We start from the raw sequence: 13,654 nt of genomic DNA on the forward strand, positions 1-13,654 counted from the left end.
ACGTCTGTATTTACTGCGCCTCATAAGAAATCGTTTGTCCCCGTTCAAAACAGATTGTGCGATGTCCTGCAGCGTTCGCAAAGCAAACCTTTGACAGTTTGAAAGAGGAATTTATTCTGCTTCCTGTGCGTGCAGTAGTTACAAAGTTGAACGTCTTTATACGATCTGCCGCAGATCTTACAAACGAGCCAGTGGGGCCCGTTCAGCTCGGGGCTCATCGCCTGCGGCTCACGGCTTGCGAGCGTGCCCAATCCGTGCGATAACTCGGAAAACACCCGGCCACACTGTGCCGGAAACGACGCACTCTGGGAAGCCGCTATGCAAAGCGAGGTCCCAAGCTCCCCTGCGGCCGGACACTTCCCGCCCCCCAAAGAAAAGAGCGCCAATCAGACGGCCGGAGATCGAGGACTCGCGGAGCAGACGGCCACAATCACCATTACAAGAGCGATTGCGAACGTGCTTGTTTTCTCTCTTTGACCAGCCCAGCTGCCCGCGACCCGAAAGCAGGAAATCACAAAAATTGCAGGGAACTCATTCGTGCTCCTCTCCACGGAAATCTTTAGTAAAAGGCGAAAGAGTTGTACGAGATGAAGAGAAACCAGAGTGCATGGCTGCACAGCTGCAGGAGCCCAGGCCGCCTTCAAGGCCTCTGCCCTGCCGGTCGTGGTTGGCAATACACCTGGCCTTACAAACGAGCCAGTGGGGCCCGTTCAGCTCCGGGCTCATCGCCTGCGGCTCACGGTTTGCGAGCGTGCCCAATCCGTGCGATAACTCGGAAAACACCCGGCCACACTGTGCCGGAAACGACGCACTCTGGGAAGCCACTATGCAAAGCGAGGTCCCAAGATCCCCTGCGGCCGGACACTTCCCACCCCCCAAAGAAAAGAGCGCCAATCAGACGGCCGGAGACCGAGGACTCGCGGAGCAGACTGCCACAATCGCCATAACAAGACCGATTGCGAGCGTTTTTGTTTTCTCTCTTTGACCAGCCAGGCTGCGCCCCACCCGAAGGCAGGGAAGCACAAAAATTGCATGGAACTCATTCATGCTCCTCTCCACGGAAATCTTTAGTAAAAGGCGAAAGATTTGTACGAGATGAAGAGAAACCAGAGTGCGTGGCTGCACAGCTGCAGGAGCCCAGTCCGCCTTCAAAGCCTCTGCGCTGCCGGTCATGGTTGGCAATACACCTGGCCTTACAAACGAGCCAGTGGGGCCCGTTCAGCTCCGGGCTCATCGCCTGCGGCTCTCAGCTTGCGGCCGTGCCCAATCCGTGCGATAAGTCGGAAAACACCCAGCCACACTGTGCCGGAAACGACGCACTCTGGGAAGCCGCTATGCAAAGCGAGGTCCCAAGATCCCCTGCGGCCGGACACTTCCCGCCCCCCAAAGAAAAGAGCGCCAATCAGACAGCCGGAGACCGAGGACTCGCGGAGCAGACGGCCACAATTGCCATAACAAGAGTGATTGCGAACGTTTTTGTTTTCTCTCTTTGACCAGCCAGGCTGCGCCCCACCCGAAGGCAGGGAAGCACAAAAATTGCATGGAACTTATTCATGCTCCTCTCCACGGAAATCTTTAATAAAAGGCGAAAGATTTGTACGAGATGAAGAGAAACCAGAGTGCGTGGCTGCACAGCTGCAGGAGCCCAGACCGCCTTCAAAGCCTCTGCGCTGCCGGTCGTGGTTGGCAATGCACCTGGCCTTACAAACTAGCCAGTGGGGCCCGTTCAGCCCCGGGCTCATCGCCTGCGGCTCTCGGCTTGTGGGCGTGCCCAATCCGTGCGATAACTCGGAAAACACCCGGCCACACTGTGTCGGAAACAACGCACTGTAAGGCACCTTGAAGCGTGCACCCCCAACATTCTTCTTTGCACATCTGTGAAAGGTAAACTCTTGAGCAAACTCTGAACCAGCTCTAAGGAAACTAATCCGATTAGACGTTACTTTGACTCATCCTTTAAGGGACCCTTGATAATTGGAGAAATCAATGATTTCGAATGAATTCTGTATGCGTCAAAAGACAGCTATACACAGAAAACATGCAGGACACTGCTCATGATGTTTCCCGAGCCGAAACACAGTGCGTTTTTCCAAGCCATCTGACAAAGCCCGCCCACTGAAAACTGCAGCAGATCGTGTAAAGACGTTCAACTTTGTAACTACTGCACGCACAGGAAGCAGAATAAATTCCTCTTTTCAAACTGTCAAAGGTTTACTTTGCGAACTCTGCAGGACATCGCAAAATCTCTTTTGAACGGGGACAAACGATTTCTTATGGGGCGCAGTAAGTACAGACGTTTAAAAAGCTCCACTCATGCCGACGATGCAGCATGAAGAAGCGCAACCTAACGTTTGACAGACAAAAGCCGGGCGCCGCTACGAGCAATATGAAATCAAACTGACAGCACACGGCGTTTCGCGCTGACTCAAAAGTGATCTCGACAGACGCTGTTCTCTGCATAACACTGAAAGAGCTAAAGAGCGTTTCTGTTGAGACGTAACCCAGTGGGCAAAAGATGTATAATATACGTCTATTAAACGCATACCTTAGACGTCTAAATGTGGTCTGCAATTCGTCTAGAATGAAATTCTAATATACGTCTATTGTTATACGTCAATTATACGTCTATGATTAGATGTTCATTATACGTAAATGGTTGGAGTTCTATTATACGGATAAATTTAGAGGACTATTATACATATATGGTAGGAGTTCCAGATAACTTTAGAGGACTATTCTACGTATATGGTTGGAGGTCTATTATACGGATAACTTTAGAGGTCTATTATACGTATATGGGTAGAGGTCTATTATACGGATAACTTTAGAGGTCTATTATATGTATATGGTTAGAGGTCTATTATACGGATAACTTTAGAGGTCTATTATACGTATATGGGTAGAGGTCTATTATACATCAAAGTTAGGTTTTACAGGTGTAGAAACTAGTAAATCAACCCAATGATTTGGTTTAGAAATTTATTCTGAAAATACACATTCACACCTGAAAAATATGTATTTCAAATTATACATTGTATACAATCAATCAACAATCAACATATGGGCAATAATCATAAAAAACACAACTAGTCTTAAACTTCAGCTACAAATTCTGGTAATATGGCAATATACAGTATAGTAACGGCAAACACAAACTAATTACATTAACACACTAACTCAAAACCACATTTTGATTCAAATATACATTTTAAAATGTACAACTTCTATATTTCCAAGAAAAAAAATATTACAATGGAAGTTAAGACGATTTTTGTCCACTATTTGCAAACCCTGTGTAATTGTCCTAACAGTTAGAACCAAAAACCTAGTATTTTCAGTGTCCAGATCTCCTGGCCCCCTGCCTTGCATATGCATTCTTCAAGTAACACATTGCGTGCTCCTTTATTTCTTTTTCTGCTGATTTAGGGCGGGACTTCAGCACCGCAGCTAGGAGAAAATTATATAATATTACTTCCCAAATTAATGATGATTAATATCTTCTTTAGTATAATCTAAAAAATGAACGGTTTACTAAGCTCAAAGCTGAAATAAATGTATAAAATTTGGCTTGCATCATAGAAGTTGAGCAATAAAGTCTGTCCTAATTAAAGAGTACCCAAAGTTTGAAAGTACAACATAGAATAAGAATAGAGAAACGGCAAAACGATTTAGTGTCATCTTCCCCATTCACACCATTCCCCATTTCGAATGAATTCTGTATGCGTTAAAAGACAGCTATACACAGAAAACATGCAGGACACTGCTCACGATGTTTGCCGAGCCGAAACACAGTGCGTTTTTCCAAGCCATTTGACAACGCCCGCCCACTGAAAACTGCAGCAGATCGTGTAAAGACGTTCAACTTTGTAACTACTGCACGCACAGGAAGCAGAATAAATTCCTCTTTTCAAACTGTCAAAGGTTTGCTTTGCGAACGCTGCAGGACATCGCACAACCTCTTTTGAACGGGGACAAACGATTTCTTATGGGGCGCAGTAAGTACAGACGTTTAAAAAGCTCCACTATTTTTATGTGCCATTTTTTGCTTATTCACTTACTATTTTAATCAAAATAATATTAAGAAAGATCTGTATGTATTCAGATAGTATTATTATTGTTCATACTTACTCGTCAAAAGAGGATTGCTGAGATATTTGCGGATATACTTCTACGTTTGAAAAACGTGTCCAAAATGGTGACCAACGAATACTAGCAATGCATTGTGGTATATAACCGGAAAATATGCTGGGTTCGATATTTTCTCAACGTATGCGTTTATTAATGTTGTCGATATTATGGTTGAAATTTAACATTGATAATACATCGCGGCTATGTGCCCCCTGCTATGAGCTGATGTGCAATTTTAACGCATGCAGTTAGTAAGGATCGGTCACTGTTGTATGGTATTATATACAGTATAATGACATTATGGAATAGGATGGGGACAGGCCTGGCATCACGGGGGGAGGGAGGAATGTCGCCCCTTCAGTTTTGGGCAAAAAGATGTACCTAACTTACCTAGGAGTATACGGCACTCTGCACAGTGTACGAAGTAATTTTCGCAGTAATTAATTTATTATATTTACTATATTTATTATACACGTGTAAATTAATTACTGCGAAAATAATTTACTTCGTACACTGTGCAGAGTGCCGTATACTCCTAGTTGCGGCACACACGCTACATACAGTAAAAAGCCTCAGGCACTGTGTTAGATGTGTTTTCGACGTTATATATGCGTTTATTAATGTCGTCGATTTTACGGTTGCAATTCGACTTTGATTATACGTCGAGGCGACGTATATATACGTATAGCCGTATTTTCGCCGTGAATATACGTATATTCGACGAATCAGTGCCCACTGGGTAAACTCTTCAGCAAACTCTGAACCAGCTCTAAGGAAACTAATCCGATTAGACGTTACTTTGACTCATCTTTTTACGCTAGGGTTAGGGTTAGCATTCCCACGCTACTTAGACACTTTGTTTACGCTCAGTGCTTGATTTTGGGAACTTCAGGACGAGTGGGAATTTTCTCCTATCTGTCAATTCTGTTTTGTTTTGGAGACTCTTGGCTGCCTATGTTGTACAGTGCAGCGTGAAGGAAACATTTTCCAAAACTGTCAGCTCAAAAGTTGTAAGAAAACCTCTCCAGCTGCTTTAACTCTCTTCATTTTTGTCATTTAATGTGACACTCGATGTATAACTGGAGCCTCACATATGCAAATGGTGAGGCTCCAGTTCGACACCCAGTTCAATACCACTTTACAGTAAATGACAAAAGCATGGCAGACTGTGCCGGACCGGCAGATTACTTCCGCTTATTTTTACCACATTAAACAATGGAAATCCAACCACTTGCATTTGTGACACTTGATTTTGGCTGCACCTAAGACACTCTTAAATCTTCAAACACATTTCTCTTCTCCCGCAACACTCTTGTCTGTCGGCGCTATGTGGCAGCGTTGCATGACAACCCATCTCACCACGGAAAGGAACCTAACAGCTTTGGTAAGAGAGGAGAAAAGGACCTGGCCCGTACGCGGCTCAAACCCGCAACCTTGGCGTTACTAGCACCACCATCTAACCAACTGAGCTAACCGACCTCACAACAGTGGTCCTCTCTGTGCTGCAAAAAATCAAGCTCAGGGAATTTCTTTTGTCCTTTGAATAGAAAGCCGTGTAATTCAGTGTACGGGCTTTCTCGTGCAGTTCATAGTTCTTGTAACCCAAATCCTACACTGGCCTGAAGTGCCCCCCCATTTCACAGCATTTTTCAGCTGATTTAAAATGTACCTAAAGGAGAAGCATTATTGAAGACCATCAATTACCAAGAGCTTTTGTCAAAGGTTTTGGTGGTCATTTTTAATGACCACAGAGCACTATGACCTCGGTTTTACATCTCATCCAAAAGACAGCGCCCTTTTTCCAACACAGCTTCTCCGTCACTATATTGGGACATTGGGACCCGTACAGACCTCAGAGTGAGCGCCCATTAACACCACTTCCAGCTGGAAGCTTTGTTTTTCCCTGTAGCTCACCCTCATCCTGGTACTGACCTGGCTCACACCTGCTTAGCTTCAGTGGGTTTTCAGTTGCGAGTTGCAAAAGTTGGGATACAAGTGTAGCGGCAATGCTTGTTAATAAGACAGAATTAAGCGTTGGTATGCTGTCCTAAATGAAGCCCCATCTCACCCCCCATCTCTGTGGTGCAGCCACAGAGAAAGTATTCATGCAGACTGATTTAAGTTGTTTTCTTTTGATAGGGAACAGCTCCCAGACAGGGATGCACTTAGCTAAGCCTGGCTATCATGATCAATGGTCATCCATTGGCGCCTATCTGTCTAGGGAGTGCTGAATGGACATCTGGACTGCATTCTTAAGTGTCAAGAGTAAGTGACTTATATCTCACCTTGACCAACCAATCAGGGACTGGCAGGGCGTGGTAATACCACGTGGGTCTCCAATGCCCGCCAAACTCTCAACCAATCAGCACACATCTGTGTCTTGGTCAAAAAGGGAGCGCAAGCTCAGATCGGGGCTCTCCTTGGCCATTTTCGCGCATCCTCAGAGACAATCACGTGACAACTGCTGTTGTCTGCATAGGGACTTGGACTTTGTTCTAAGCGCGAGGCCAAGCATCCCGTACGTACTCAGAATTCTACTAACGTGAATGCTCCGTTTGATCAACGGCAGCCTACAGTTGGACCCTCGCCGACAACCTGAATAGCTTATTCAGAAGCAGCGCTGGACCGGGAACGAACCAGTTTCTTCCCAGGCAAAAGAGTGACTTGTGAGGACTCGCGGTCAAACTCTGTGCATAGAGACTTTCTACTAGCCAGCCGGACTGCTGGTAGATCCCCTCGGAGCAACGACTGCCCTGCGCGCCGCAGTCAGATTCCTCCGCCCGTCCTACTCCGAGCTGCACCTTGACTGGTTGGCTGGTAGCCAGAGGACGCCGACACAACGCCCATTGGACAACCGCTGGAACAGAGGCTGCAACAGAGCTTGTCAGCTGGTTTGGTGTTCGTGCCGGGAAATTCCAAATCCATACACAGTGGATAAGTTAACCCCATGTTCTACATTGCGTCTCGAGAATTCAATTGTACCTCAACACAAGTTGTTATCAATTTAATTCATGAGTAATGTATTTACTTCCGAGTTTAGAGTAACAATGGGTAATAACACTGATTAGCGATTTGGTAACCGAACGATATATATTGACATATATTCTCTGTTGTGTATCTCTTTGTGTTTGCATCTCTTCGAGATTATATATCTTGTATATTGATAACCCTCACAGTAAGGTCTGCCGCTCGTATCCAGGCAGACTAGTATATGTTTGGTGCACAATTTATATTAATAAATGTATCTCGTGTATTGAACCCGTGTGTGTGCGTTGTTAGTTGTTCTGGCGATTGATTTTCTAAAAGCCCCAACGAACAACCTCGTGATTACTGCTACAATTAATAAGTGTCTCAGTAAACCCATCAAACCACTACATTTAATGGCGTCCCTGGGTGGGCGAGTTTAGAATGAAATGAGACTCAATCGCACAGAATAACTGATGTTGCTGTGAGTTCAAGTTCAGCACAGCACCGTGGCTTTTATACGCGAATACCGGGTGTGCTGATAACTGCGTAAAGAAATCCCCCTGTTTTCTAGCGTTTAGTGTAACGTGTGCTGATTGGAAATCCATCTGCTCGGGTGTTTAGATTCCATACTGTATTTTGGTAAAAGGAAAAAAAGTAATACTCTTAAAGTTTCTCTGACGTAATGACAATGGCTGCTAAAATGTCTGAAGTGGAGTCGCTTATAAGTACTATTTCTAGCGACGACAATCCTGGTTACTGGAGCGGTATCGAAAAGTTGAACTTTGATGATATTGAGAAGCTGCAAGTAGATTTAGTAGCTAAGGTAGCGAACCAGCTTAACACAGGAGGGTCTGTGAACGCAGTTCAGGTCCTATCTAGTTTCGCCTTAAATCTAGCTAAACAGCTGGAACTGTCTTTGTCCGAGCTGACAAAGTTTCAAACGCTTCAGGGAAAGCTAGAAAGATATAAGGCGGAGCGAGTTGAGTTGTTGGATATAATCAGAGAAAAGAGAGTGAAAAGTGAGGAAAGTGAAGACAGACTCAGGGAAGTTTTAGGTAAATTAGATGACCTGTCTGCTAGAGAAACTGCGGCTGAGGTAGCTAGGAGAGACCTAGAAGCGAGCTTGAAAGAAAAAGAAAAAGAAATTGAGAGTTTAAATGAGCTCAGCCAGGAAAGGCAAAAGGAGTTAGATGCTGCCGTACTGGAAGCCAAACAGGCTAGATCCCACTTACATGCCAGCCCACCTAGCAGCCCGGAGCGCTCACCCAGGAGGTTTCTCCCGGCCAGGGTCTGTGGTCGGATCGGCATGGGGGAGATCGCCGAGTCCTGCGCGAGACGCAAGGGCGATTCAATTCAGGCATAGACCCCCTGCTCCTGATCACGGCCGTCTCCCTGCCCACGGAGAAACTGTAAAAATTAACCTCCACTCCCTGAGGCAGTTAGCCAAAGATGTAGAAAGGTTTGACCCGACAGTGTCAGGGAATAATGTGGAGACCTACATTGATGAGCTGAGATATACTTTGCAGTTTATGCCCGAAGCGTCCGAACAGGAAAAGGCTATGTTAGTAAGGAAAACTACCAGCCGAGCGGTCCACGAGTGGATGTCTAGACAAGGACCTGAGGTCTGTAATAGCTTTGAGGAGCTGTGTCAGGCAATGATCGGAGAATTTTCGGCTTTTATAGATCCCATATCTGCCGTGGCCACAGCGCACCATATTAAGCACGAAAAAGCTGAAGCCCCTCGCGACTATTACCCCTATTATATAATATTTTACTATTATATAACTTGTAAAATATTACCCCCGGTCCATTCTCTTCCAAAAGTGAGAAACACCTGTTTTCTACATTTTGTCTGTTTTAAAACCATATCTCTTTAAACCAAACCAAGAGTTTGTCTTTTGCACTGATATTCTGATTCATTTCAATTTCAAAGAAAAAAAAAAACATTATCTTCCAAAGCATCATAAAATTGTCCATTCTTCCAGACTCTACTTCTCTCTTGTAGTAGTACAGCAGACCTTTCCAGGTGAGCAGATCACAGAGTCCGAAATATGCTTCCTCCATCAAGCAAAGTACCTGAACATGACTCGGTCTTCATAAAAGCGCCCCTGTAATAAAGAAATTAAATCCAAAATCAAGAGGGCAGTTGCCTACTGAAGTTCAAGAAGTCATCAATTTTAACCTAGCAACACATTAAAGGCTGCATCTATACAAGTACGATTCTAGAAATGCTCACCAGATTACGTTTTAAGAAAGAACTGCGCCTCAGGTTCCGCCGAGATCTTAACTCGGATGGCAGGATTCAGAGTCCGGAGTGCGGACTGTTGGCGCACGGAGGGTCCACATACTGTGGATCCCTCAGTTTTCTTCCGCGTGTTTAAACCGCCAGCGTGTGGCTCTCCTGTCCCCGTGACCTCATTGCTCTGCTCTCGCCTCTGTGCAGCCGAGCCCGACTCATGGTAAAGTGGAAAAAAATATGCCCTCAACGTGGGATTTACTCTGGATCGAGGATAGATGTCACCTTTTTATCGTTGAACAGGATGTATGTGATGTGGCGACTAGGTTCAATTTTGTATCCTTTTAAAAGATTAAGGACTGGGGTGAGCGGGATTTATCACCCTTTCAGCTAAGAACCCGACGTGAGCACCGTTTAAGCTGCATAGACTCGGTCGTTTAACTCTTCTCCATTAGCAGGGTTAAGGTTAAAGAAAAAAAACATTGCTGACTTCTTTTTTTTTTGCCAGCCGCGAGCGCTGATTAGCGAGGTTTGTATTTCATGTTTTGCAAGTTGCATCCATTTTAAGAAAAACAAGTCGTTCAAGACAGGAAATGAATACTTGCATTTAATTAAGTCTAGGCGTATGCGGTTGTCCATAATGACCAGTTCTGTTCGAGAACACAGCACAAAAAAAGGCACCGCTGGGATTCGGACCCAGGATTTCTTGTTTACTAGACAGGCGCTTTAACCAACTAAGCCACGGCGCCCCGGGAGTACTGTTTTTTTGCAGCCACTTGGACACACCACTCAGACACATCTGCATTCGGTGTGTGCTCCGCCTGCTCGCTGAGCAAGTTGCCACCTTTACATACAATAGCAACATCGACACCAAGAGAAAGGATGACAAATGGCTTTTATCTGGAACTTTTCATGTCCAAGGAGCTCAATGTGCTTTCTGTGTACAACAGGGCCACTGAACTCCACACTGGCCACTGAACCACAGCAGTGGCTTGCTGGCTTGACATCTCCCAAGGAAAATGTTGAAATCGCATGTGGAACAGGAAAAGGACCCTCGAGTACGAGGGAAAAAAAAGAAAAAGATCATCTGGAGCGTGCCAACCCGTGTCTGGACAGCCCAGTTTCATTGACGAGGTGGCCGAGTGGTTAAGGCGATGGACTGCTAATCCATTGTGCTCTGCACGCATGGGTTCGAATCCCATCCTCGGCGCTCTCTATGTCTGACACGTGTGCCTGTTAGATGTTGGCCCTCCTTCTGTTTGCTCCAGTACTAGAGCTGTACATTTTCTAGCGGTGGCTGAACATGGTATAGTAGGCTAACGTCGGTATCGAGCAGTGGCAGTAACAGTATTTACGTGCCGCTGCTGCCAAGTGGCTCTGGGTTGAGACCGCATTTTCACTTACTTGCAGCACAAACGGAGAAAGCGATTTTTGACAGTCTCTCGAGAGACTGCGCTAGGTGTTTAGGGATAGACTTTGTCAGTTCCCCCTGGGATGATGGCCTCTCAAATAGTTTGTGATTCCTCTAGACGTTTATACAGTAGAAGCCTGCTTCGTGGCTTAAATCCAAGCTAAGGAAACGAGTTAGAGGTCTGATGCAGAACTGCACTGTATGTGTGAGGAAAGCTGCCCCCTTCTGTTCCATGTCGACCGAACAGAGGACTGTAAAGGATACGACCAAGAAACTTTAGGATGCTGGTTGGAATCCAGCTCCAAAGAAGCCCCTTTGGGTGTTATGTCATGAAAAAGTAAGAACAGAGAATCTCCCTTTGATCAAAAGCGCAACAGAACTGTTTTCCGTGGAGCAGGTTTCAGACCCGTAGACCTGTTTTATTTGTATGGCGTTCGTAAGCGCGCAAAACAAGGACAATTCCTGCGTCTAACACGAATGTAAATGCTTTTGAAAGTGCAGTGTGGTGCAGCTTGTAAAATCCTTGTCCACATTTGTGGTTTGTTGATGTTTTTTTTCTGTCTGCCAAAGTTGCATTTTGACATCCGGACGGTGAGACTTTATCATTTGAACGTGAAGCCAGCCTTAAACCCTCTGAGGCGTGTCTGTCTGCCGGCATGTATCTTGTGAAAGGTATTTTTTTTTTAACGGAGAGCGACTTTAAAAAGGTTTCCGCAGACACCTCGCACTCCGGAGGAGGAATGCGGCGGCGGCGAGCTCGCTGTAGTTGTGGCCGAGTAGTTAAGGCGATGGACTTGAAATCCATTGAGGACTCCCCGCTCAGGTTCGAATCCTGCTGACTACGGCGTCTGCTGCACGTCGCCTTGTGCCTGTGTGGCAAAGGCGAAGTGCCGCTTCTCCTTTCCTGGTACTATAAAAATGCTACATCGCTTGGTCCTGCTTCCATGGAAAGCAGTTCTTCAGGTAATTCTACTCTCTTACCAAAGCTGTTAGGTTCCTTTCCGTGGTGAGATGGGTTGTCATGCAACGCTTCCACATAGTGCCGACAGACAAGTGTGTTGCGGGAGAAGAGAAAAGTGTTAGAAGATTTAAGAGTTTCTTAGGTGGAGCCAAAATCAAGTGTCACAAATGCAAGTGGGAAGATTTCCAATGTTTAATATGGTCAAAATAAGCGGAAGTTATCTGCTGGTCCGGCACAGTTTGCCATGCTTTTGTCATATACTGTAAAGTGGTGTCGAACTGGGTGTCGAACTGGAGCCGCACCATTTGCATATGTGAGGCTCCAGTTATACATCGAGTGTCACATTAAATGACAAAAATGAAGAGAGTTGTAGCAGCTGGAGAGGTTTTCTTACAACTCTTGAGCTGACACAGTTTTGGAAAATGTTTCCTTCACGCTGCACTGTACAACATAGGCAGCCAAGAGTCTCCAAAACAAAACAGAATGGACAGATAGGAGAAAATTCCCACTCGTCCTGAAGTTCCCAAAATCCAGCACTGAGCGTAAACAAAGTGTCTAAGTAGCGTGGTAATGCTAACCCTAACCCTAGCTGGAGTTTGAGCAATCCAGCACTGAGCGTAAAAAGATGAGTCAAAGTTACGTCTAATCGGATTAGTTTCCTTAGAGCTGGTTCAGAGTTTGCTCAAGAGTTTACCTTTCACAGATGCGCAAAGAAGAATGTTGGGGGTGCACGCTTCAAGGCGCCTTACAGCTGTAGGGAGTGATTCGAGACGATTCGTGGCGTGTGCTCGTTCCCATGTACCGTACGCCCCGGGGTGCAGTGCTAGGATGACGTACAATACCACTTGGGCACGTAACGGCGTTATGTGCAGGGTTTTCGTTTGTTCGTTTTGTTTTGCTCTGCTTTGCTTTGTTTTGCTTTCCATCGCGTTGGTAAGAGCGTAAATAAAAATGCGATTCCTGCGTCTACCACTAATGTAAGAGCTATTTCAAGTGCGACGTGGTGCGGCTTTTCAAATGCTTGTGGGCATTTCTCTGTTGTTGATTCTTTTTTTGTGTGTAACAAAGTGGCATTTTCATGTCCGGACGGGGAGACTTTATCATTCCGACATGAAGCCAGCCTTAAACCCTCTGAGGCGTGTCTGTCTGCCGGCACGTATTTTGTCAAAGGTATTATTTTTTTTTAACGGAGAGCGACTTTGAAAAGGTTTCCGCAGCCACGTCGCACTCCGTGTTAGATTAAAGGAGGAATGCGGCGATGGTGAACTCGCTGTAGTCGTGGCCGAGTGGTTAAGGCGATGGACTCGAAATCCGTTGGGGACTCCCCATGCAGGTTCAAATCTTGCCGACTACGACGTCTGCCGCACGTCTCCTTGTGCCTGCGCGGCAAAGGTGAAGTGCCGCTTCTCCTTCCCTGGTACTATAAAAACACTAAATAGCTTGGCCCCGCTGCCATGGAAATGAGTTCTTCAGATAACCACACATCTTGCGTTCGCACCTCTGGTGTTCTACTTATGCCTTTGAAAACCTAATGAATAAAACTGAAAGAACCGACACAATATGTAGGTGCTCGTAAAGCATGCATTAAAGAACTGTTAACAGCAAGGGTTTCAGTGGGTTAACTGAGGAGAAGGCGTGATCGCTAATTGTTGACTTTTTATTTGGTGTTAGAAACACTCTTACTGTGCATGACGTGCAACAAATTTAGCCACAGAAATTGCATCAGGCTTTCATGTATGCTATTGCAGACACCAACGTTGCCTAGATAGAAAACCGAAATAGCCGTGGGTTTGCTTGCTGGTCTGAAGGATCTCTCTTCGAATCTCTATCATTTGTCAATGGAAGTAAAAGGTGCTGCAATCTGATACGTTCAGAATCAAACCCGCAGCTGTTGTTCGACTTTATTTCTTGACTAATTACAACTGAGTGTCGCATGAGCAGTTACGTAAAC

General features: G+C 45.6%; 6 non-coding genes across 6 annotated transcripts; 3 read left to right on the plus strand and 3 right to left on the minus strand.

Moving 5' to 3' along the window:
* Positions 1-492: 492 nt before the first annotated feature.
* On the minus strand, positions 493-607 carry LOC148634530 (U5 spliceosomal RNA). Its single transcript, XR_015933554.1, has one exon. It is a non-coding gene; the product is annotated as a U5 spliceosomal RNA (small nuclear RNA).
* Positions 608-998: 391 nt separating this feature from the next.
* On the minus strand, positions 999-1,115 carry LOC148634531 (U5 spliceosomal RNA). The gene has a single exon (XR_015933528.1). It is a non-coding gene; the product is annotated as a U5 spliceosomal RNA (small nuclear RNA).
* Positions 1,116-1,506: 391 nt separating this feature from the next.
* On the minus strand, positions 1,507-1,623 carry LOC148634532 (U5 spliceosomal RNA). Its single transcript, XR_015933552.1, has one exon. It is a non-coding gene; the product is annotated as a U5 spliceosomal RNA (small nuclear RNA).
* Positions 1,624-10,459: 8,836 nt separating this feature from the next.
* trnas-gcu (transfer RNA serine (anticodon GCU)) lies at positions 10,460-10,541 on the plus strand. The gene has a single exon. It is a non-coding gene; the product is annotated as a tRNA-Ser (tRNA).
* Positions 10,542-11,504: 963 nt separating this feature from the next.
* Positions 11,505-11,586, plus strand: trnas-uga (transfer RNA serine (anticodon UGA)). The gene has a single exon. It is a non-coding gene; the product is annotated as a tRNA-Ser (tRNA).
* Positions 11,587-12,975: 1,389 nt separating this feature from the next.
* On the plus strand, positions 12,976-13,057 carry trnas-cga (transfer RNA serine (anticodon CGA)). Its single transcript has one exon. It is a non-coding gene; the product is annotated as a tRNA-Ser (tRNA).
* Positions 13,058-13,654: the final 597 nt, after the last annotated feature.

Source organism: Lepisosteus platostomus, unplaced genomic scaffold, assembly GCF_059453375.1.
Source record: "Lepisosteus platostomus isolate fLepPlt1 unplaced genomic scaffold, fLepPlt1.hap1 Scaffold_32_H1, whole genome shotgun sequence".
Classification (NCBI taxonomy): Eukaryota; Metazoa; Chordata; class Actinopteri; order Semionotiformes; family Lepisosteidae; genus Lepisosteus; species Lepisosteus platostomus.